This window comes from Lepisosteus platostomus, chromosome 16 (assembly GCF_059453375.1).
Source record: "Lepisosteus platostomus isolate fLepPlt1 chromosome 16, fLepPlt1.hap1, whole genome shotgun sequence".
Taxonomy (NCBI): domain Eukaryota; kingdom Metazoa; phylum Chordata; class Actinopteri; order Semionotiformes; family Lepisosteidae; genus Lepisosteus; species Lepisosteus platostomus.
In genome coordinates, this window is record NC_142626.1 from 10173751 (window position 1) to 10197770 (window position 24020).

At 40.7% G+C, this 24020-nt stretch overlaps 1 long non-coding RNA gene and 1 pseudogene across 3 annotated transcripts in view; both read right to left on the reverse strand.

Moving 5' to 3' along the window:
• Window positions 1–9256: 9256 nt before the first annotated feature.
• The window catches only part of LOC148646851 (Ig kappa chain V-III region MOPC 63-like), a 230652-nt pseudogene continuing 215888 nt past the window's right edge, over window positions 9257–24020 (reverse strand). Inside the window, exons 3-4 of the transcript XR_015927636.1 lie at window positions 13328–13372; window positions 9257–9799 (exon numbers count right to left, since the gene is read on the reverse strand). The product of XR_015927636.1 is annotated as an Ig kappa chain V-III region MOPC 63-like (transcript). The remainder of the gene's footprint in view (window positions 9800–13327; window positions 13373–24020) is intronic.
• LOC148646852 (uncharacterized) lies at window positions 16780–21809 on the reverse strand. Of its 2 annotated transcripts, XR_015927656.1 has the most exons (3): window positions 19398–21809; window positions 18892–19337; window positions 16780–17351 (listed from the first exon to the last, which is right to left on the reverse strand). It is a non-coding gene; the product is annotated as an uncharacterized LOC148646852 (long non-coding RNA). The 2 variants fall into 2 exon arrangements; XR_015927655.1 differs by having other exon boundaries at window positions 18892–21809.

Here is a 24020-nt window from a genome sequence, read left to right on the forward strand (position 1 = left end):
CCGAAAGGCAGGGATAGAGACTCCGCAGGCAGACGAACGAAAAAAACGGCATCCTGTGCTGCGATGGATGTAGCGAGTCGGTCGTAAAATCCCAGTAAAACGTCAGTAATCGAATGTGTCTTTGACCAGGAAGTAGCAACGACACAGCTTTCCAAACGTACAGTATGTTATTCTTGTTGTGAAACAATACCTGCAGTGATTATGAACCAGGTTAGATTTTGCTCAGAGTGATACTGTTAATAAAAAACAGTAAAGAAAACCAATACTGAGTTGAGCTCTGAATGTCTGAAGCACATTGAAAGCCCAGAAATCCTCTGCAGACTCCTCCCACATTCAGGCTGTCCCTGTGAGTGTAAAGGGATCAGAGCCCAGTGGAGCTGGTCTGGTTACAGCTCAGAACCGGGGCTGGTGAACTCAGAGAAGAGTTGTGTAGCTGCACAGCACCGTATTGTCCAACACTTTTCTACATACAAGAAACACATATGTTGACTCAGAGATGATAATCTTGCCAGACCTTGGCAGAATATCACTCTTATTGAGGGTTGGCTTCAAAGATAGGTTCTCAACTGTAATCTTAGAGTATAATTATTGTACTGCAAGTTTTTTTTGTAATGAGCTGCAGATTCAAATGCTGGTCTTACATCAATACTTTCAGTGCATCATATACAAAAGCTGATGAAAGAGATTGAAACTGGTGAACATCCCGAAGTACAAAGAAGAAGTGTGAGGCAGCAAAGCATCTCAGACAGGTTCACAGGTGAGGTATCTCAATATCAGGCAGACTGGATTCTTAGGAGAGGCTGTATTGATAGGATGAAACAATCTGTTGGACAGGTAGGGTGAAATGAAAGAGCAGCACTGTTCTCACACACTGAGACAAGTGTCACAGTAAGAGGAGCAGAACAGTGTTTTTTGGGGAAAAACTGAGACTCTCAATTCAGTGTTCAGTGCTGCCCTCTATTGTCAGTAATACGGCAATTACACTGAGACAAGAGTCACATCAGGAAGAAGAGCAGCAACGTTTGCCAGATGAGACTGACTCTCAATTCAGTTTTCAGTGCTGCCCTCTGTTGACTAATAATACAGTAATCCCTGTTCAGCCTTTTACAAAGAACTAATAATTATACAGAACAGTATAAGTGTATGCAATTATAATAATTATTAAAAGCTTTTAGACTACAGTATGCTGACATCAAATGATTTGAATTTGGATTTACACAGCAAAATGTAGGAAAAGTGCATTTTGATGGGAGAAGAAACAATATTTCTGTGTCCGTTTGCACAGATGTGCATGTGTACAGAGACAGGGTAATGCCAAACAAAAACGTTTTGAAAAAGAAAAAGAATTCCAGGACGGCACACAACCCGTATTACAGCTTGCACACGGATGGCGTTCCGTTTACTGTTTCCAGTGATAACATTTGGCATAAGTCTTACTATCAAGTCAAGTGAACGTATTGCGTTCAATGTTTAAAGAGGAGGCAATGTACAACCTATGTACGGGACATGTTTCTGCAGCTTCACATCAAGAAGAAAATACTGAAAGTTTGGAAAGCCATGACGTCTCTTCTCGCAGAAACGGCGAAAACGATACGCGTTTAACCTGGGAATGCTTACTTACGGAAGCGCATTGCTGCCACTAAGGAAAACAAAATCCTCTATAAGGATTCTTTTCGTACGAGATAGTAATTCTCGCGTACTTTATGTGATCATGCGACAGCACGATCGCCATATATTACCTCTATCGCTCCGTGCGGAGTTTTAAGCAGTGGAGCTGATTGCAGGTATAACTGTGCATAACGGAGCAATCATTGCTTTGATCTCTTAATCCCACACACCTGGTTGCGATGCTTATAATGATTCTGTTTATATTTGCTCAAAATTTCATGACTTTATTATGACTAAACCCCAGTCGAAAGTAAATCCGTACAAATTCTGCAGCGCTGGACATTGACACGATCATTAAACCGAAAGTGCCAGCCAAGGTCACGGTAGCTTCTACATGCGTTCAGTGCACAACACAACAGGTTGTGTTTACTATGAAGTAATCATTGCTATCTCGTTATCTCGTAAAATGCGAGATTTTTTTTTATCCTTGGTGGCAGCAATGCACTTCCATATTTACTGACACGGCGTTGTACTTCATGTATACAAAATACAGAACACGTGTTCCTTTAGATTTTTTTTCCAAAAGGAGGAGTGTGGAAATGTTCTGCTGTTATTTAAGTCAATGCTACTTTGCACTGGACAATATTATTTCATATTGAGGCGTCCTCGCCTGGCATCAAGGATGAAGAGCGCCTGGCTGGGGTGCGTGGCGAGGGGCAGGACAGGAGCAGTAGTAGTGGTCAGGGCGGGGACTAGGGGAGCCACTGGCCAGTGCCGCTGACCATTCTGAACGGGTGTACACCCTGGATAGGTTGCCGGGGTCCCTGTAAATAGTTATCCCAGTTTTGCAGCCCCTTTTATATCTGTACCCACTTACCACTCTATACCACGTACCTGTACACGAAATGACCCCAGAGTGTTGTACCATGTTCCTCTCTTTTCTCACTTTCTCTGTTGCTGGTGCGGAGCCGGACGCATGTCCTACTAATAAAGCGCTGTGGTTTTAAAAAGCCCGACTTCCTGTCTCCATCCTCGCTGACCCCGTCTCGTTACAATATACAGTACAATGCTGTATTCAGTATTTATACAGTATAGTAGGCACCATTGTTCACAAATGAACTATTGTGTGTAAAAGCAATACATGTCTCGTATATACAAGATACTTTTCTCTATAAACGCAATGCTATCTCCTATAAATGAGATATTTCATCATAATAAGCCTCCGTACGGTTCTGTGCTCCGCTGTCCGCATTTCTGTTGTATTTTATTTTGTCTTTGTGCAATCGCAATATTTCCTGCTAATTGAACAAGAAATCCAATGACACATATTACTTTTAAAGCATATCTTTATTGCTTTATCTAAGTGCAAAACTGATTGTTACTATTACAAGTGCAACATTCGGGCATTTAATGTACAACTTAAATCAGAATGCAACTTCTGACATTTTACTTAAAAAAGCAACAGTAAACTGTAAAAAGTTCAATTACAGCTGAAGGAGAAGCAGACAGAAAAATAAAGGTTTATTTATCCCAGAACTCCCTGTGGATTGTAATTTATGTGATGCGAGTCTTAGTTGTGTATAATAAGGTACTGTATATACTGCATCTGAAATGCAAGTGAACAGACTGAAGACTCTCCTTCAATTCTCCTACCATTTCCTGCCACTGCTGGTAACTCTGCTGAGTCACTTCCAGCACAAAGAATAGCAGTTGGTAACCTCAGCTTCAAAACTACATTAATCTTAATACAGGCTGGAACAGTCATACACAATCTTAAACACTGCAATTGTTTTCCAAGAATAATAGCTTTTTTCTACCCAGTGAGTGCAGTAAAATATTATCGCAACAGTACAGTACTGTACGTGTATTTACAGCAGGTAAAATACTTGGTAGGATGTCTAAGTTATCATTTTACATTATAATACCTCCATTTCCTGGGAAAGCAGAGATATTATAATTTCCACATTCAATTAAATAAAAAAAACTTTCTGAAAGATCACATACTGTATGTATCCATAGTATTTTGAACATTATTCTGCTTTGTTAAGCTTTGTGTTCATCTTTCACTCTTTGCCACAGTTTATCCTAGATTAGTTCCTCTGACTTCAGCACATCTCTCTTGTTTTGCTGTGATCGGTACAGACAGATTCAACAGACAGGCTTGAAGTAATCTTTTTCATAGAGATTATTCCCAAACTACCACAAGATCCATCTGTCACAAGATACTGTACAAACATTAAGTGGTGACATTCCTTAGAGAAAGCATAAAGACAATTGGAGCATAACAAGCTGACAGGAACAAGGAAAAACATGTGGTGATATCATAAAAAAGCTGCAACTTTGTATAAAATCATATACAAATATCATATACCCTAAAATCATCGTGGCTGAATTAATTTGTAAACTCCAGGGAATGTTGAAAAGGTCAAAATACATCTTTGGCCCGATTCGGCTGCAATGATTAGGGATTAGATAACATGCTTACATCTTTATAATGTGTACAAAACACCAGCAAGTAACACTTTCTCAAATCAAGGAGACAACATAAACATGGGAGGTATTTCCAAAATACAGCAGCTTCAATGTAACTGTATATCTGGAATTCTGACATAAGTAAACTGCATCTTTCCAATAAAAAACATGTAAAAACATCATGTCTAAGTAACCTAACCCCTGGAAAGTTTTTTTTTTTTGAGTTGGGTAATCACCCTGCCCCTATTCAAGAGCAATTCATCCCTCACACAGACCTCTCCAATCTTATAGTGAAAATTAAGATAGAAATGTCCAGCTCTCAGGTTATATAGCAGTATACTATCTGGTATGTACTGTATGTTTTAAAAGGTTTATACTGGCATATACTAGATGTATTATAAAGTTCACACAGATGTTCACAACTGGGTGAAGTTTAATAGGAGAAACAACACCAGATGAATAATAAACACTGAGTAAACAGTGTTCAGTATGAATCGTTTCACAAAGTACTTGATGCTGTAATATTTAAGAAAGAGGCTAGAATCCTAGATTCAGTGTGAGAACAAGCTAAAAAAGTAAAACTAATGCCTTACAAGCCGATCTTACAGGAGCCCAGGCAGTTTAAGGTTCTTAAACCGTTTCTTATTGCTGATGTCAACATTCATCAATGCAGTAAAAACAGGAGTTTACCAACATTCATACAGCACTCAGACTAAACCTGGGTGCAATTAAAGAGCATGTCAGATGTATAAATAAAATGGTCATTTTAATGCTCAAAATTACAGGTAGGATATTGTAAATTAAATTATGTTAGTAAATTATTTGCTAGATATGATATATAATCTGTGTACTACAGATCAATAAATAAAATCCAGACTCTGACACCTGGATAATAGTTTAGTATAAATAAAAACATAGTAATTAAAATCAATAAAATGGGGAATCACAAAAGATCTACACAAATGTTAGAAGATGATCCCTAGAAAAAGGCCATTAAGATTAAGATTCAGGTGAATTAAGATTTCTGGTGGGAATTTAGACTAAATTAATCTGTAATTCTATTAATATGTCAGATTTTAACAAATATCTTTGAAAACGACCAGGTAGAGGTTTATTCCATGCTGAAAAGAAAACAGGCACAACGTTTCAGCTGTGGATCCTTCTTCTCTCACCTGAAACATGTCTTTTTTTATTTTTCTTTAAGCCTGGAATAAACCTTTACCTGTTCCTTTGCAGCCCACACATGCTGTCACAGCTCCCTACTTGAACTTCTTTTGTAATTGACAGTTCCAGAAATCTTCAGTCTCGGAAAATTACATTTAATCTAGAAATTTGAATTCATTATCTGTGCATCGTTACAGCACCTCGCGTTTCTCCATCTCTCATGTGTGTTGAACAGCGCAGCTGAGCTCCTCCTCCTGAGCTCCTGTCTCTGGCTCAGACAGCTGAGCTCTCCGAAACCACTGCGCTGTGCGCCCGGCTGGCTCTCTGCCACGGCAGGCAAATCTCCCCAGCCGCGCTCCGCTGCCCTGCCGTCCCCGGGCTATTTCTGGCTGTGAAACTGGAAGACGGGGAGGAGAAAGCGAAACCGCTGCCGAGAGGATTTGCATAGCGAGATGCGCAGGTGTCCCAGCGTGACCGACGCTCTCCCAGAATAGACCAGCTGCAGGTGTCAGAGTCTCTCAGAGAGCAGCAGGCAGCTCCAGTCTCACAAACCATCACCCGTATCCCTTCATGATAGATGAATTGACTCTCTTTCTTCGGCACTTAGAATACTGTGCAGTTCCCTCAGAGGTTTTTAAAGACTTTAACACGATTAATATTAATATTCACACTGGCCATTCACAGTACAGCATGGTAATTAAAATAATTAAGATGAAAACCCCCAAAAATCCTCACAAACATTAAAGGCTGATCCCTAGGAAAAGGCCAGTGCTCACACACTGCAAATTAAGATTGATGGTAGGTACTGACGGTTTTGGATTTGACTGTTGTAGATTCAGCACAGGTAGTGTCAAAGAGACAGTAGCTGGGTCCTGGAAGGAGAGAGAGAGTTTATTAGAAGACTCTGTTAAATTGTACTTATGATAATGATAGCAGGGATAGTGTGGCCTGGCAGCACTGGGGTCCTGGGTTCAATTCTGGACGTGGGGTGCTGTCTGTGTGGAGTCTTTATATTCTCTTAGTGGTTTCTCTGGGTGCTCTGTTTTCCTGCCACAGTTCAAATACATACTGTCAGGTTAATTGGCTTATGGGAGATTGGCCCTGGTGTGAGTGTGTCTGTGTCTGTGTTTTGTGTGTCTGTGTTTAAGTTATGGTAGTGAGTAAATGATATCATAGATTCAGTCCAGCTCTTTAGAGCCCAGCCTGAACTCCAAAAGGTGCCTTCACCGGTTGAGCCCTTTCTGTCGGACTGTCTGTAAGAGAAAGCTACAAGTACAAGTTAGAGGATGATCGTCTGCCCATTCTTACCACTTACATTTGCAAGTAGCTCCTTTAGATCTGCAGATTTTTTTAATCTAATCACTAATCATTGAATTAATTAGGAACACCTTTTATTTGGTTTGTTGTTTATGTGCTTTGAAGTGACTAGACATTTAAGCGGAGAACTTGAAGTAAAAAAACAATTACAGTGTCCAGTAGAGTTTAGTGAAAATGCACCTTGAAGCTTAAAATGGACCAGAGACCAAAACACCTCATGGCTTAAAAGGAAAGAAGGAACAAAGACACCTTTCTCTGAAATCTGAGTGAAATGCAACAGAACTCACGATGGTCAAGACACAAAACATTCACAGCACTGCAAAATTCACTATTCAGGTCTCCTTTCTTTATATATATGGATTGGTAACAGACTAACAGGGAACATAATGTTCATAGCCTTAAGCGCATAGTGCATCTTAAGGGGTGCCACACTTATCGGGGCAGATGAAACTAGTGGTGTACCTCAAGGATGTGTTTTTGGCCCATCATCTTCCTGTTCCATATAAACATCAGCTTCAGGTATAGTTATCAAACTAGAGAGAGAGAGTGGTTAACAGAAACAGGGAACTAAATAAGACTTTAAAGACAAAGAAATTGGGAAGACACCTGGTATGAAATTTAACATTGTTAAGTGCACAGTGAAACAGGCAGGTAGGAGGAAAATGTTGTGTACATTGTGTATATTTAGCATGAATGAGTCTGGGCTGCAGGATGTTACACACAAAAGAGATCTGGTAAATTGTTCTATGTCTTCATCCAGACAATGTGGGGAATCAGTAAAGCAAACTGAATGCTAGAGTGTAGAGCAGGAAGTGTTGAATCTAATTCCAGGGAGGTTATACTCAAGGTTTACAAGGCAATTCTAAGGCTTCATTTAGAAAATTGTTTTCAGTTTTAGGCAACATATCAAAAAGGAGAATGCAGTCTGAGAAAGAGTTAAATGAAGAGCAACAATAATAAATTCTAGTTTCAGTGGATTATCATGTACAGACAAGTTAAAGGAGCTAAATCTCATCAGACTAGAACAGTGGAAATTGAGAGATTTGTTCCAGATATACACACTGTTATGGGTTATAGACAGATTCAACATAGGGACTTTTACACACTCAGAAGTCAAACAAGGATGCAAAGTAAGTAACTAAAACGGAAATAATACAGGATGGAAAATAAAAATTGATGCTGTAACCAAACTGTTCTGGGTATCTAGAATATACAGTATCACCCTGGTAGTTGAGGCCCAAACTCTAGGCACATTTAAGAAAAAGTTTAGATTCAATTTGCTACTAAACTGACAAATAAGCAAGATGAGCCAACTGGCCTCCTGTTGGACACTCCTGGGTACACACCCTGTAAGTATATATCACCAGAATACATGTATCACATCTGATATAAATCAGAATAAGGAATATGGTCTTATAATGAGACCTCAGGCCAGCTCAATGACCCTCAATGGCCTCCTCAGGACCCTGCTGTCTGACCCTCCATTGAGCTGGCCTGAGGTCTCATTATAAGACCATATTCCTTATTCTGATTTATATCAGATGTGATACATGTATTCTGGTGATATATACTTACAGGGTGTGTAAATGTTACTACTAGATAAATAGATGTGAAATGCGAAGGCATGTTGCAAAATGTACACAAACTATGAAAGATTAGAAACAGGACAAGTAACGGCAGGACAAGCACAGAATTGTGTGCTGACTCTTTTTGTCAGTATGCAGGAAAAACAATTGTTAATTTGACAACACTGTGGTACTCACTGTGGTAGATCCTAGCGTGTCAGTGCTCAGTTTGCAACTCAAAGTAATGTGAAAAGTTTCACAGTGTCAGTATTCAATACACATATAATATATATAATCTCTCATTCTTCCCCCTCCTCTCTGTTCAAGTCCAGATGTTGCTTCTCCGGCTTTCAGTGCTGCTGGTTGTCCACCTCTGAGGTGGAGCCAGATCCCCAGACACACCTGTGTGTCTCCAGCCTCCTCAGGCCCCTGCTGTCTCGACTCTGCATCGAGCTGACTTGCTTTCACTGAAGGTCACTGTCCCTTGTGCTGCACTACTTTTTGTCACTGAATTGTTTGATAATAACCCATGAAAGAAGATTTTTTAATCCATCCACTCAACATATCATGTTTTATAATGTATATTATATATTATTATGTACTGTATGATAATACTTGATATTCTCTCTCCCCTAGGATATCAGAGTCACCTTCTCTAATCTCCTTCAAATCCAGACTCAAAACCTTCTTCTTTAGATGAGCCTTTTCTGAACTGGTTCCATTCTTTACCCCTCTGCTCCTACTATACTTAGTACCACCATCCACGGTCTCCTCTGTATATTGTAATTGTGTTTTATCTTGTGTATTCTTTTTATTTATTGTTGTTGTCATTCTGTAAAGCGCTTTGAGAAGCCACATTTAAAGGCGCTATATAAAATAAAGTTTATTATTATTTTTAAGTTCTTTAATTTTTGGGTATCTTTGATGATGAAGATGTCAGGTAAATCAATTAAATTATTATTTTTATTGTAATAAGAAGACCCCCTGTCTTTCAGTTAAGAGCTGCCAACTGCCTTTGATATGGATGCTCTCTGTGCCACAGGGTCAAACTGGGGCCTTTCTCAACCCGGAGATCTTATATTCCTTTTCAGAAAATCAAACGCATACAAAAAGAGTGACACAACTCCAGATTCTGACTTCAATATTTAATTTGAACTTCTAGAGCGAAACAAACAGTGAAAAATGTCCTAGACTACACAAACACACACCAGTTACCAGACAAGCTCTAGTGACGGCCGGAGGCTAACATGCTAGGCTACTGAGCTGCTGCGTGGCTCTACAGGATCTGCAGACACACTGGGGCCGAGGGGAGGGCGGCTCTTCCCCTCTTCTCCCAGGACAGCATCACGCCGCGGCGCCCGTGCACTGACTCCTGCGGACACTGTAGGAGGCTGGCGAGTTGTCGTGGGTCACCGTGCACACGTACTCCTCCTTGGCCTCCCACTCAGCCTTGCTCAGCTTCAGGGAGCTGCTGCGGCTGAATTTCCCGTCCCTCCCCTCCTCTGCGCTGGTCAGGACCCCGCTGGTCACTTTGGAGCCATCCACCGTCCACTCCACGCTGGCCCCCTCGGGGGAGTAGCCGCTGAGCAGGCAGAGCAGTGTGGCCGAGTTGGCGGACAGCTCACTGGGGGACGGGGGGAACAGAGACACTGTAGGCTTCACGGTGGCGCCAGCTAGGAGAGAGTGAGACAGAGCAGGGCAGAGAGTCAGGACTGGTGTCCAGCAGGAGACTGAGCCTCACTAACTTTGCACCAACACACACCGCACTTTGGGACACATAGAAACACCACATGCTCTTCTAAACAAAGATCAGGCTTCCTTCTACTCCTGTATCTGTAGTTTTAAAACCCAATAATTAACATCAATACATACATTTTAAAGTTACACATATTATAAACGAGAATGCTTTCAAAGAAGCCCCTTGACATCCTCAGATCAATGTGTTACAGAGTAGCCTAGCGGGCAGGACAGGTCTGTCCTTGTTTGGAGCCTTTCTGAGGTTCTGATGATTTGTCACTGGAATCATGGTGCCTGAGTTCTCTGCACCAGCTGTCCTGGACCAGCCTGGACTCCAGGCTGGGACCCTGAGCAGCCTGTTCACCTCTAATACAGAGCCAGCCCAGTTTCCAAAGAGTTCACTGACACTTAGACAGAGCCACCAAGTGACCTAACTCCCCATTCCACCTGCTGCTGAAATTCAGAATCAGCAAATAGTGATTATTTTAGGAGGATTAAATTTCTGCATGAAAGACTTTTGAAATAAGCCTATGCAGAATATGTGTTAATATATCTGCAACACATATCACTTCACAGGATCTTATTAGACATTATACTATAAGTGTCAGTTCTCTGCGCTGTAAACTAAAATTCAGCTGTGGAGGTAATTGTTAGCTGAGACTGAAAAAAGCACAGGCTGATGCTGGTCTGGACTTGAGTAGTGCTGAAATAATTTTCATTTGTTACAAAATGTGACAAGAATCATGTAAAAACACATGCCTGCAATGTATAAGCACTTTAAAATGATTTTTTGAGTTCGTATATAAATTAAAGTCTAATACTATCGTTAGGCATTATTAATAAAACAACTGCGCTAGGTCTGTCATCTGTGTTCCACTTCATGCTTTACTGAGCAGCACAGCAGAGGAAAATGTGTCTGAAGAAACAGCTGCAACAAAACCTGAAGATTTAAATTGAAATACTTTCACAAGGTTCATAAAATAACTTCAACGCTTTTGATCCTGTGCTGATCAGTACATTAGAAGTCATCAATTTCTACACATAAAAAAAGTATAAAAGACTTACCTGTAGTTTGTCTGTGATTACGTTCTCAAATATTATTTTTTAATCAGCCCATCTGATCATTACTCATTTATAGATAATTAAAGATAGCAGTTGTGGATTGCAAGTATATTAATATATTAATATGAACATACTGCAGTGCATTATACTAATATCAATATCATTATTAATTTAATTACTACTATAACAAAGCTGATTAATCAACTGAAATTAATTTAATTTAATATTGAAAATAATGATGATGATTTGTAAATTCCTACACTATTCTAGTGTTACCGGAAGTAGTAGACATTGAATGTTGATCATTTCTATCTTTACATAATGTCTCTGTCTAAGGAAAAAGCAACAGTATCTTTAGAAAACCATTCCATTGCAAATGGGGTGAATTTTAAAATGCCAGTTGACCTCAGCCTCAACAGTGACAGCAGCCTCCAGTTCAGTTAGATTCTGTTGCCTACAGATCAGTAAAGGTGTATTGAAAAATAACCTTACTTCTGATGAAGATAAAAAAAAACCTAAAGAGGTTTTGTTTTTCTCTGCTGAGTAAATACAATAAAAGAAAAAAAAACAGTTTTCTTCACCAGTCCTGTCTGAACGTGAACTGCAGTGATTAGACTCACTGCAGTCTTTATGTCAAATCTGACTGGCAATAGGAATTCATTAGTATTAGGAACACCACTATTAGTGGAGTTTTGGCGGTTTGTTTTTAGCCTGCATAGAAAATTAAATTTTGTAAGTGAAGTGCCTGATCTTGATTTACTTTTAGCAACCTGGCACAAAATACAACGATAAGAAAACAATAAAACAGATTTCAGTCACTGACACTGGGAGTGGAAACATTCTTCCCTGTTTGAACATCTATAAAAAGCATTTTTGAATTGATGACCACTAGAAAAGCTGGGGGTAATTTAGAGTTCGGAAGACTTGAACAAAAAGTTCAGAGAAGACTTTGAAAGCCAACCTGAACACAGCACATGGCTGGTTGTGATAATTACAGCGGGACATATCACAGAAGAGACTGGGCTAGAGCTGATTCAAAAGTAAGCAGGTTCTGAAGCATAATGTTACAGGTCAGTCTGGCTCCAGGAGAAATTAAAGATTCTAAACTGCTAAAATGTAAAAATTCCACGACTTTCAAGTCTGCTGAGTTGAGAGAAAGAAGAGAAGTCACTTACATTTCACCACCACCTTGGTTCCTTGTCCGAAAGTGAGCCACAGTGTTATATTACCATAGAGAGGCTGTACAAAAACCTGCAGAGAGGGCACCCAGCTCTCCTGTGCACTGCCCGCTCTATGATCACTTGGATTCCAAAACTTTAATATCTCAGTTTAGTAAATGGTGATATTACTGTGCTGCTTCAAAATACCTCTTTTGTAAGTGAACATGTTGAGTTTGAGTCTTTCCTCTTTTGTTTCCATAATTAAGAGCATTAATTAAACTGTGCATTCAGATCTCTTAACAAAGAACGTTTGTGTGAAAGCTTTTTTTCCCTGTGAAAGAATCAGCATTTATTTCATGAACCAGCCCAGAAGACTGGGTCACCCAAGATCGTTTAGGATCATGAGAGAGTAAAATGCCGCAGAAGAAGCTCGACTGAAGCAGCTTCTGTCCTGTCAAGATTTCCCTACTCTTCCACAAATATTCTGTACTGTACATCAGTTAAGAATGACCAAGATCAGGAGGCACAAAGCACACTGGATCACAGCTAAAACACAGCTTTTCATAACATTTAAAAAGACAAGAAAAGTCTGCTGAGTTGAGAGAAAGAAGAGAAGTCACTTACATTTCACCACCACCTTGGTTCCTTGCCCGAAAGTCCACCACAGTGTTTTATTACCATAGAGAGGCTGTACAAAAACCTCCAGAGAGAGCACCCAGCTCTCCTGTGCACTGCCTGCTCTCTGTAATCACTATACTTTAATACCTCAGTTTAGTTCATGGTGATATTACTGTGCTGCAGTTCAGATCAGTTTAAAATACTTCTTTTAGAAATGAACATACTGAGTTTGAGTTTTTCCTCTTTTATATCTGTCATTAAGTGCCCAAAACAACTCTCAAACTCTACATTTAGATCTTTTTGCAAAGAGGGTTAGTGTGTGAAAGCTTATTTTCCCTGTGAAAGAATCAGCATTAATTTCATGAACCAGCCCAGAAGACTGGGTCACCCAAGATCGTTTAGGATCATGAGAGAGGAAAATGCCGAAGAAGAAGCTCGACTGAAGCAGCTTCTGTCCTGTCAAGATTTCCCTCCTCAACCATAAATATTCTGTACTGTACATCAGTTAAGAATGACGAAGATTAGGAGGCACAAAGCACACTGGATCACAGTTAAAACATCATAAAAACATTTGAGCAGACAAACAAGCCTGCAGAGTTGAATAAAAGAAGAGAAGTCACTTACATTTCACCACCACCTTGGTGCCTTGTCCAAAAGTGTACCACAGTGCTTCACTGCCATAGAGACGCTGTACAAAAACCTCCTGCTGCTGCAGAGAGCAGACCCTGCTCTTCAACACACTGCCTATTGCCAATAATGCTTTTCTTTAAGCTTTGCAGTTATAACATGTTATTTCTCTTTATCACATTTTTAAATGCACTTTATTTTCAAGGACAAACACGAGGGCTATCACTATCCTATGGATTCAAGTATGGATGAAGTGCAGGACGCTTACAGAGAGACTTTCACAGGTTTCTGTTTCACAGTTAAATGTTATCCTCATTCATATCCTCAAAGACATCATACATGTTAAATGTAGCAAGTGACAATGAAAATAGAACAAAGTATTATTGAATTGATGACCACTTTTAAGAGAAGAAAAGTTGGGGTTTATTTAGAGTTCAGAAGACTGGAGCAAACTTCACTTTGAAAGCCAGCCTGCTGTTGCATTTAAGCCAAATGTCACTAAACAAGGACATCCTGCCTGAACCTGAGGCCTGAATGTAAACTGTAAATTAAAGGTATCTGTGTATATGTATAAATCAAGGTTGTTTCATTTGTCTTTGCTGAGAGAAGCATTTGTAATGTAAAATCTGTGCAGCGCAGTATATCCACCAGATGCACTGCTGAAGTTTTAGTAGATTGTGTAACACCTGGAGGTCATTTCTGATCACAGACTATTCGTGACTCACATGTGACTTATGTCTCTTTCCTCAGGATTGTGATGAAATGTATTCCAAGATGAATCCCCAGTCCAATAAAAATAATAATTCTCCAGAAACATCCAAAGACCACACATTCCAAATATGAAACATTGATTTCAGTTCCATGTAAAGGTCAGTAAAGAATGCAGTTTCCAATGTAAGTTATTCCCATGAAATACAGTCATGAATGGACTGTGGACCAAGGGGTTTCAGGATCATTCAGTCATTTTTTGTAATATCCTTCAGGATTCATTAGAAGTTCTAAAGCAAAAGGTCACTCTGTGATTTATGGAATGTGTCCAGCATTCTTGTTGTTCTCTTAGAAACAATTTTAGCCCAGTGTCTGCTCCTGTCTTGTGTGCTGCTCACTCTGTCCAGCATGGATTGGAGACTTGTCAAAGAGGATTGTCAAAGACTAATTTCATTTGACACAAAGATCAAATCAAGCTGGATCTCCAAGACTCCGTGATGATGTCTCTCTTTGTATTTATCCAATGATGTGTCTGACTTCCACAAGTTAATAAGTCAGGAAATGGCCTTTAATTCATCCTCATCCTGGATAAACAAAGACATTGAATTCATGAGTATCCTCTTCTAGGATACAAGAGACAACATTGCTCTTGCCAAGTGATAAATCTCCTTGATCCTAACGATGACTTCAGTAATAAAATAAACTGCTGGTTGGATTATCAATCTGATCCATAATCCATTAAGACTCTTTCAAAAGATTCCTCCTCCATGTTATGGTCAGTGTCTTTCTGCATTTCATTCAGATCTTGCCTTGACTAGGCGTGCTCTTTGTTTCCATTTACTATCCTAACACACCACCAACAAAACAACATTCCCCTCGTGAACTGAGTAAGAGCCATGAAGAACACAAGCAGCCCTTGTAAGGCTGGAGTACTGAAGTGATCCTAGAAGATTCTCCCAACAGATCCCCCTGGTTTCTGCCTGGTTTTCCAATTAATATACTGTATATCTTACAGTCCTGCAGCCTTCCTGCCCAGTGCCAGTGTTTCAAGAGCACAGAAACTGTGCACATCGAATCCCTTCTTAAATTGTAAGTTCACTGGTGCTTTGCACACACAGGTGTTAACATGGGTTGTTGACTATGGCTACAGTTAAAATAACAGTAATTAAATGCACCACAGATTACAAACAGTAAAAAGCCATTCAGGCAACCTCACTATCTAAAACAGCAAGATCACATATTAAACTGCAGAACCATTGTCTGTGAACTTCAATTGATACTGTCTGTTTTTGGAGGAGAGATTGTAAAAGGCTTGATCTTCTATTTTGTATGTGTACATACTGTGTAGTGATGTACAAGATGTAACAACATGATGTGTTGAAAAGCTATAATTTTTCTCACATGGAAACTAATTATTTTCTTAAAAAATGTGATCAAGATAAATATTTAGTGTTACAAAAAAAACAAATAATGTGAAAAATCTAGATAAATTTCACAATTGTTTGTGAAAGAAGCTGTCTCCTGCTTTCTTCCTGTATCCTCGAATGCTTGTTTGGAAAAATGATAAACTCTCAAGTTTCAAGGCTGAAACTGGAAAGGTTGGGATTTAATTAATGTTCAGTTTATGAATCATACATAAGTAGTATTCCAGACAGGCTAGCCTTCTCAAGTTGGAAGAAATTGCACTGTAAATTTCTGTAAACCTATTTCTTATATAGCAAAGCTGATGTTTTCTTTGCTGCTCTAAAAATATTGTCTGACACCTCTTTCACTGCAATTTTGTGAAGACAGGTGTGTGTATTTTTCAGGGTATCTGTGAATATTGCGACGTTTTATTCATTCAAGTGCTTGTAATGACCTCATACAAAAGGAACAAAACAGTGGCTCAGAACCATTGAGTCACATTGCAAATTGGGGTATAGTCTGGGGTCAGTTCACACTGAAGAACATCAGACACAATCAAATTTCAAAAACACATATCATTCTTTAAAACTGGCTAAAGGAAGAGCTTTTAGCACGTACATGTAAATGACAGATTCCTGATCTACTATCTACTGATGTACTGATCTACTATCCCAAGAGGTTAGTGATCCACTTACCTAAAATGATTTGCATTAACAGGTAGTAACCCATACAGCAGCACACATTTGACAGTAATTAGTTTTTAATCTGCTTCTCGGAGGGTCAGTCTTCACTCTGGGATGAGCCGAGTGTGAGTGTGTATCATAGCCAACATTTACCACAGGGAACACACACAAGGGAATATCCACAGGGAATAACACCCAAGAAGGTTTCTGGAGTGTTCAGTGAAAATTGGGCTTCATTGTCCTGGTCCTTTTGGCCAGAGGACGGGGAGGCAGGGACCCCCTGCAGAGTAAGGAGTGACCCAGGGGCAGCTGCAGAGGTAGAGATGGTGTGGAGGAGGGATGTAAAAAGATGTATGAGAGGGAGATAAGGGGATCACATACAGTATTTATAATGTTTTAGGTGAGGAAGTGACTGTCAGAGGTGATTTTGAATTACAGACAGCTGAGTCTGATTGAACTTGGCTCTTGTCATCCCTCCCGAACTTTTATTCTAAACTCCATTCATTGGCACACTGTGTAAAAATTCTCCCCTACAGTAGAAGAATGGAGACCCTGCTCGTCTTGAAGAATAAATCATTAGTAACTTCACCAGTTTAGCTACAGGAGTCTAATATGAGACAAAATGTTTGTCAATAATACTCAGAACATTGATGCTTATGATCCAAAACCTCTTTATTACTCTGACTGTTATGTCACTAACAGCAGCAACAGACCATTTGCACATGCAGACATGAACAAAGCTTTGAGAGGGGTCTAACAAAAGCAGCTCACTGGCTCAAGATGACAGGTCACACATCTTGGGGGTGAGAGCATTCTGCTTCTGAATCACAGCACAGACAGGTTATAGTTAAACACCACTATCTGCAGTTCTAATCTGGGAATGAAGGTGGGAATCCGGGCTGGGCTATTCCGTACACTCGGATATCTTCAGGGGTGTTGAGAGGGAAGTCTGGGAGCTGTGGGTGGCTCATAGACCACGGTGCCCACTGAGGACCACTGGACCTCCCACAGCGTCAGGGTGCTGCTCCAGCTGTACAGGCCAGTGCCGTCCAGGAAGCCGGGGGTCTTGGTGACCCCGCTGGTCCTGAAGGGGCCATCCACTGTCCACTACAGGCTCCAGCCGGACAGGAAGCCACTGCTGGCCAGACCCTGCGGCACGGCTGACTTCTTCTCTGACAGCTCCCTGCTGGAGGGGGGCAGGGCTGTCACCGAGGGCCGAGTCTCACCTGGGAGAAAAGCAACATGGAGTGAGGCTGGGGAGAAGGCACATCGTCTCTCAGCGCAGGGCATCAACGAGAGGTGTGGGAGAACCAGACATAAAGAAAGAAAGATACATTTCACACAGGAATCAAGGGACATTTGAGCTAAAATGATTCCTCACACTTGTCCGACCTCATTTAGAATACTGAGCATAAATAAATCAATTCAATGTGTGTAAGGAATAGATCATTTCATCTCCAGTCTCAGATGGAGGGTCTTATCATGACCAATTGGATGAGATCTTAAAAAGCTTTTTTCTGTGCTGTAACTTGCAGGGCATGTCTCAGAGAATGGCACATCCATCTTGGGTCTGATACCTCCCCAACACCTGGGGAAATAAGTCCAGGTTTGTGGTTCAGGTGCTCTCGCAAGACCTCTCAGTACAGAGGTCAGGAAGATGCACAGCAGCTTCATGGCAACGTCTGGGACAAACTTCCCCCCCAAGGGTAGCGGCCTGTACATTATTTCCCTCCTGAGTCTTTCCTGCTTCCAAAGCAATAGAAAATGAAACATCAATCTCCCCAGCTCTGCCACATAACAGTGTGGGATTGGGAAGGTGGGAGCCAGAAAATTCAAGATAGGCAAGAGCTTGACTTTAATCACCAGCACCTTCCCTGTCGGGGAGAGGTTACAGTCTTTTTGTTGCATGAGTTTCCATTTTGGATTGGTAGTTTGTTCTGCCAATTCACAGTTTCCAACCCGTCTCCAAAATATCTCCTCAGGATCTTAATCTCTCACATTTTCAGCTTCTTCTAGTTCCCTTAAAAAAAATCTCACTCTTGGGTTTAATTTTTGCAGAGGAAGCCAAAGAGAAGCAATCACAACACTTCAAAGCCCTACTGACTGACCCTACTTTATTACCACATCCTACTCTCTGTCACACAGTTGCTCACCACCAAACCACTGGAGTCCAGTTTGTGGGGGGACTCATGGTTCTGCTGCTAACAGGGTTACAGACAGCGACCCAGTGAAGAATCTAACTAGGAAGATCAACTACAGGGAAGAAACAACCACACAAAGGCAACATATGCGCATACAGCAGCACTAAGTCCTTTTCCAGCAGCCCATCTAGGGCACAAGCTGCACAATTCATGTGTTGTCACTGCCTGCAGTAGTACATCAGGGCCACTAATATATGTACAGTATATATGTCACTATATACATATATGAGTTTACATACACAGATTGCTCAATAAAGCACTACGGTATATCTTCTGTACCTATCAAGACATTTTATAATTTTAATTATTTTGAAAAGAGTGTTGTGTCAGTGAAAATAAAGTGGTGTGAAGTTTCATACACAGCTGTACAAAACATGCACAAAACTGCTCTTTCCCAGCCCTCCACTGCCAATGTCTTCCTTTCAGTTCTTCTTTCTTATTCAGACTTGATTTTCTTTCTCTGCTATTAGACTAGAAGCTGTATTGATGTGCAGTATTGAAATAATTATTACTAAGACTTACAGTATATCTCAGACTGATGTCTCCAGCGCCACAACAGACATACCTGATAATATGCAACCAATATGCATGTGGTTGTGTCCATCCATCATCAGAAAGTCTCTTATTCCTGGTCCAGAGTCTAATCAGTGCACTTTGATACCAGCAGACAGGGGCAATAACCTGCAGAGATCAATTATTATGGCAATCAGGGCTCAGGAAGGTGGGAAGAACTGGAGGACAAGGACAAATCCTGCTTGATCGGAGTGAGAACATCCAGACTCCACACAGAAGGTATCTCAGGACCTGAGAGCTGTGAGGACAAATTTGCAATATAGTCAGATATATATTATACTTTTAAAATAACGAAAAATGAAAGCCAACTCTCATCGAAAATGTCCTTAAAATGTGCTGAAAGATATGATATAAATTATACAATGTTAATTTAATATGATATGCTGAACATGCCTCTTCATAAAAGACACACTTTATACAATCATTTTGCATTGTTACCTACATACTGTATGTTAGTTCATTTCACATTTCAACAAAAAGTGAGAAAGAATTAATCACATTCAGTGCCAACATGGCATTTCACAGATAAATTACTCAACACTGCTGCTCACAAGCCCGTGAAATCCAGCTTAATTTGTTTTAAATTACCTTTAAATTAGATTTGAAACTGTAAGTTTAATTCAGTCTGTTTTGCTTTCAGCAGTAATACAGAACGAGGCAGAATGACAATCACAGAACAGCAGTAAAGAGACAATCCCAGGAGAAGACTACGATTGCAATCACAGAGCAGCAGCCTGACAGTCAGTTTCAGGGCAGCAGCAGAGAGAGAAACCACACAGCCAGATGGTCTCAGTCTTCACCTGCCTCCCCTCACAGCCCTGAGCTGAAACCCTGCTCATCTCCCCCAGCTCTGCCTCACAGGCTGCCTCCTGCTGCGCTGGGGGAACTGCATGAGCTTAACAGAGTGTTATACTCCAGCACCTTTCATCCTCCCAGACTTTCACTTTTAACACCCGCAGCCTGATCTTGTGTTAGAGGGCGATCCACCCCCTTTACACAGGGGCTCCCTTTCAGCAGGTGTGTGAGGCAGCCAGGAGGGTAAGAGACACCAAACACCTGGCTTCTGCACAAGAGCCCAGACATCGAAGATGAATGAGAGACAGAGAAATGGAGATTCTTCCTGACCAAGCATCACAAACAAATGCTTTCAGTTTCAGATTTTTCTCAGGTGAAAGTAAAATAAAATGGAGCTACTGCACAGTCATTATGATCCATCAGGTTGTAACAAACCCTTTAACCCCATGGGACTGTGGGTCTATAACCAGCTATCCAGTCATGGTGTTGAAGCAGATCCAACTGGGTGACGTCCAGCACACAGTCTAGGAAAGAACTTGACAGTTTCATCACAGGATCGTGATGTGTCAGGGGCTGCTCTCAGGTCAGCCACAGGTCACAGCTCACATGGAATTTCCTGGGTCATGGTTGACTGGTAGACCTGTAGGATGCTGCTAACCACAGTCCGGGGACATAATGCGAAACAAGCGAGGGCTGTAACTGGGGAGACACTGTAGCCAAGCACAAGGGCTGATCAGGAGACATGAGGCTCGGTGTCAAACACAATAACAGAGCTCCAAGCTCTCTCAGGTCAGGATATTTATACCGAAGAGCACCTGGAATGGGCTGAGTAATCCTGGTCATTGTTAAGGGCCATCATAGTGTGTGCACACAGAGAGAGGGACCTAAAGCTCAGTTATGAATGAGTAAGGGGCTGAAGAGTGATGTGATTTGAAAGCCAATGTCCTGGGGTTTGGGGTGGCAGCTGAGAAAGGCAAGAAAGGGTATCTTCTAGAACAGCCTTCTCCCATAGTTAGTGTTGCTGTGGAAGTTGGGGAAGTCAGATATGACGATCATGTTCAAATGACGTGCTGAATTGTGAGAATAGCTGATGTAAGACATTGTTTTTCCCGCTCTTTAACTCTTTTATTACTGAACTATGTAAAAAGAGTCCAGTCAAGCAAAGAGAAAGGAAAATGTAAATGAGATCAAACTCCCCTTTCAAGTGAAAGGAAAAAGAGAATGAAACAAACAAAGAGATTATGGTGAAAGTGAACAGCCTTACAGACAGTATTCGAAAGCAAACATTAGGAAAGAAATGAGATGAACAAAGTGTTCTGTGTTAGAAAACACTGGAGTGAACAAGAATCTAGAAGCTCATTTGTAACTACTATTTACAACTGAATTAATCTGGTAGGGAGTGGTAAAATAAAGAGTATCCTACATACAGATGTATGAGACAAACCGAGGATGTACAGTACGTACAGTAACACAGGCTAACTTCACATTAGATGCACTCCTAGTGAGATAGAGCAGGCTTATGAGCAAGACTATGAGCCAAAATGCCAACCAGAAAACAGCAGAAAAGACTGGTTAGCAGTTTGACTCATTGTACAGTATGTGTCCTTTCTCAGTTTCCAAAAGAAGGTTATATCAACATATCACCCTGCCATTCACAACTGGTAACCCACTGAAGCTCAGCAGGTGTGAGCCTGGGCAGTAACTGGATGGGAGACTCCTGGGAAAAACTAAAGTTGCTGCTAGAAGAGATATTAGAGGAGCCAGTAGGGGGCGCTCACTCTGTGATCTGTGTGGGTCCTAATGCCCATTATAGTGACGGGGACACCAGACTGTAAAAAGGAGCTGCTCTTTGGATGAGATGTAATTAGAATCATGATCATTAGAAATCCCAGGGTGTTTCTTGAAGAATGCAGGGGTGTTAACCTGGTAGATTTTCCTTTTGGCCTCCTAATAATCCCCATCTATTAATTGCATCCCTCTCTTCTCCTTATAAGTATGTATCACTCTGTGAAAGCTTCTATACTGCTGATAATAATAATGTCCTGCATCGTCCACCTGGAGTCCTGGAGTGATTTTGAAGGTATAAACAGTTCTGGATCAGCTGTCATTTAATCAAGTTGGAAGTTCATCAAATCGCTCATCCCCAGTTTTTATTAGCAGTTTAGGACTGTATCCAGCCTGGAGTTGGTACCAGACTATTTTTAAGCTAATATCCTGACTTGTGCTGCACCGGAGACTGATATCCTGCCCAGGAGACACTGAGACTGTGGTTGGAGTCTGAGTCATTGTGATCTGACCCTCAGTCCCTGCAGAAACAACACAGAAACAATGTGTATCAGACAGATCACATTTTATAGTAATATATTTTAAGTTAAAATACAAAACAAATGTAGAGAAAAGAACAATTAATAGGTTTATTCCATGCTGAAGAGAGAAGAAAGGAAACAATGTTTTTCACAACCGAAGAAGGCTCCACTTCCGAAACATTGTGTTTCGTTTCTTCTTTATTCAGCATGGAATAAACCTTTAACTTGTTCCTTTGCAGCCTTCGCATGCTGACGCACCTACCTACTTGAACTAAATGTAGAGAAATATTTCTTTGACTCACCCAAAGTGTAGAATTAAATAATCCAGGTGACTGAAATGACCGACACCATGGCTTATGCCTTTTTCTGATTTGAAAAAAAATGTCAGAGTGGTGATGAGTCTTCAGATTTATGCTATCTGACTCCCTTTATGCAAACCACACAGGCATGTGGTCTAAACAATTTGCATGTAAATCACCCTTTTGATTAATGATGTCAGTAAACTGTGGATTATGTGAATCTGCATTTTATTGGTCCACTCTGCCTCAGTGCATCTTCCTGCTACGTGGTGGCAGAGTGAACTGTTCTCTGCTATACTGTATATAAATAAACAGAGTGCAGAGTGCACAAGTAAAAAAAAACACTTAACAGCACCTAACAACAGAACAAGAATATATCACTGACATCTAGCGTCTAATGTAAAGAATTACTCAAGATCACAATGACTGTCCGCTTAAAGTAAAATCTTTTACTTCCTTCACTGGCTTTGTAATATATTCCATTTCTCATTTTCAGTGTGACTTGAGCCAGAAAGTAAATGGGCAGTATTTCTTTAAAAAAGGCAGTTAAACAATTTTAAGACATTTCTGTATGTTGAAAAGGAGTTCTGGGAGCCTGGTGAAACTTTCCTTAGTTAAAGGTAGAGAATATTGATTTGTTGAAACAGACAAGCAGTGTGAAAGGACTGTTTCTCTTCAACAATCAAAGTGACAAGAAAGGTACTGAGAGGCACTGAGGTGTCTTCAAGGCAAAGAGAAGAAGTGCAGCCATCTGGGTAAGTTATCCACCAAGTTAGTTTACCTGCAAGAAAAGAAAAAGACAGAGACACAGAAATATGTTTTTATCTGTGTCAGATAATAATAATAATAGCACTTTTCTGGACACTCAACTCAACGCTCTTTACAGGTAATGGGGACTCCCCTCCACTACCACCAGTGTGCAGCATCCACCTGGATGATGCGACGGCAGCCATGGTGCGCCAGAACACTCACCACACATCAGCTCTCAGTGGGGAGGAGAGCAGAGTAATGAAGCCAATTCACAGATGGGGATTATTAGGCCATGATTGGTAAGGGCCAATGGGAAATTTGGCCAGGACACCAGGGATACACCCCTACTCTATTCGAGAAACACCCTGGGATTTTTAATGACCACAGAGAGTCAAGACCTCAGTTTTACATCTCATCCGAAGGACAGCACCTGTTTACAGTATAGTGTCCCCGTCACTATACTGGGGCATTAGGACCCACATAGACCACAGGATGAGCGCCCCCTGCTGGCCCCACTAACACCTCTTCCAGCAGCAACCTTAGTTTTTCCCAGGAGGTCTCCTATCCAGGTACTGACCAGGCTCACACCTGCTTAGCTTCAGTGGGTTGCCAGTTGTGAGTTGCAGGGTGATATGGCTGCTGGCTCAATAATCCCTGTAGTCAGGCATTAAGAAATCAGAGAGCTAACCTGAGGACAGTTAAAAAGCACAGGACATGAAACATCTAACTCTAAACTAAAAAGGGTTAAACATCTTGTCAATATGACAAAATAAAAATAAAACATACGTGCAAAAAAAATGATAAGTATATGATAAAATGTTTTTTTTTTTATTATCACTGGCCTTTTTGTGTGGAAGTAGGGCTTCTAATGTAGTTGTATACCTTTGGTTATTAGGATCACCAGTGTTCATGTTTAACATTGTGATGAGTCTTGATATTTCAGAAAGATGTGATAATTGTTTATCTATTCA